This window comes from Physella acuta, unplaced genomic scaffold, assembly GCF_028476545.2.
Source record: "Physella acuta isolate Inbredline_101_S28 unplaced genomic scaffold, ASM2847654v3 ptg002646l, whole genome shotgun sequence".
NCBI lineage: Eukaryota > Metazoa > Mollusca > Gastropoda > Physidae > Physella > Physella acuta.
Window position 1 is genome coordinate 10,001 of NW_026734095.1, and position 2,500 is coordinate 12,500.

Here is a 2,500-nt window from a genome sequence, read left to right on the forward strand (position 1 = left end):
AAACCGAAAAATCGGGTACATAGTCTCGGGGAGGACCGGGGTGCCGCCCCATGAGGGGAGCCCGCACGGAGGGCGCCGGGGGTGCCGCGACCCGGGGGGCGGCGCGGGGGTGTCGGGGCGCATCTACGGGGCTCACTCGCGCGGGCGCCACACTTCCGGGGGGCGCCCCAGGTGGGGTGCCAACTTTGGCGCCCCCGACTAAGGGGCCGCCCCCACTGCGGTTACACGCTTTACGACCACCCACCCGCGTTCCCCACCCCAGGGGGCATGCGAATCACCCGCCAGGGGCGTTCTGGGACCGAGGGCGCCGCTCCGGCACAAGGGGGAGCCAAAACGCCCCGAGTTCCCCCGCGGCCACCTCGACACCTGGGCGGGCGGCGAGGGGTGTCCTGCGATCGGGGTGGGGAGCTCTACCAGAATCACCCGCCAAACTTCACCGGGGGCGTCTCCCGGCGCCCCTGCGCTCGGGTGACGAACAGCGCCCCGGGCTATCCCGGGCGCCCTATGGCGTCCACCTTCGATCGGAAGGGTGATCTCGACTCGGGCTGAGGCGGGCCACAACAATCCGCGGTCACATCGGAGCCGTCCAGGCTAACGAGGCCCCGGCTCACGGGTAACCCATGGGGCTGGACCGGGAGTCCGCCGTTAAAGAAGAAAGAAATGTAGTGCAAACCAGAACCAGTTTTTTTTATTTATTTTATAACTCGACTAATAATCGTCACAAAATTATAAACTTGGTACCTACGGATAGCCCTGGGCCCAACCTAATACAGGATGTCCATAACTATGCGCTAATTAAATAATTAATGGGTATTAAGGTCGGTCTTAGTAAATTGCTATATAAAGTCTAAGACCAGAACCAGTATTTTAAATTTATTTTATAACTCGGCTCCTAATTGTCACAAAATTTAAAAATTGGTACCTATGGATAGCCCTCGGCCCTACCTAATACACCGTGTCCATAACAATGTGGTAATTAAATATTTACTGGGCGTTAGGGTCGGTCTTAGTAAATTGCTATATAAAGTCTATATAAAATTTTACGAATTTAAAAAAAAAATTCCTACCGTCAAAAATAGCGACGCCTAGACCACCACACCTGTTCTGACGTTAAATCCTACTTGCACACACGTGTGGGAATAGATTAGATATCATCTAGAGATAGAATTCCTAATTATTTAATTAAAATAGAGACTCTAGATTTAATAGTTGTGTCATAGTTACATTAAGTCGAATTAGCGAAGCGGAGGCGGGAACTAGATTCTAGATCTAACACTTCGATTGCGATGAAAAAAAAATAGCTTTATTTTAAGGCCGACAAGGCAAATACGGTTTAATTAATATTAAAGAAATAAGTCCGAACACCTACCTTAAGCGAATCATCTACACAACACATGACTAGAAATAATACACGTCCACACGAAGAGCGATTGAAACGGTGACTGCAACGGTGAAAACTTGTACGACGGAAACATGGCGCCTAGGTTATGCCTACTTCCGGTCTGATGAAAATTTTTAATTCATTTTAAATTTTGCGCTCTATTTCGTCCGCGCTTGTCCACTTAAACTCTACAGAAAAGATAGTCTATATAAAAATAATTCCTAGAAGACAATTTTATGAGAGATCACCCACATTTATTTACCCTGCCTGTCTACCTTAGGGTTAGAGTTTGAATTTTTCTAGATTCAAGCCAAATATGCCGTGTCGATTAAACGACGACGTACATAACAGAGCGAAGACAATGAATGGTTCCTTAATTAACTATAATTACGGTCCTAATACAACTACAATTCACCATAGTACTAATATGTATGTGTATTGTTGTTTTGGGAGTTCTGTCATTACATTTTAAATTATAAAAAAAACGGGTTTACGATACACTTCATTACGCCGCCGATCGTGGTTTTAGATTTAAATTTGGTCGGATTCGGTTTATTATTAATTTATATAATACTTTATACATACTTTAATTCATTAAATACATTTATCTATGTATTTATTTCATTAGTTAAGTATTTGTTTAACTAAAAATTATCAATTTAAGGCATAACAATTACAGAAAACGATTGTATTTGAGATAAGTCTTATCGAACCATTTAGTAGCTGGGTCGGTTTATTATTAATTTATCTAATACTTTATACATACTTTCACTCATTAATTACATGTATATATGCATTCATTAAATCATTTAAGTATTTATTTCATCAAAAAGTATCGATTGAAGGCATAACACTGATAGAAAACGATTGTATTTGAGATAAGTCTTATCGAACCATTTAGTAGCTGGTTCGCGGGTCGGTTTTATTCCTTAACTCTAGATTTAAGTCTATCGTGTTTAATTTCAATTTAATTTATCACAACTTTTAGATTTTGTACTAGATTAAGCTACATTGAAGCTTATTTTTCACTATTTAATCAATAGAGGATATTATATAATATTTTTAAGTCTAATATTACGCAGCCGTTTGTTAAATCTAGTTTTACAACGACGACTCGCG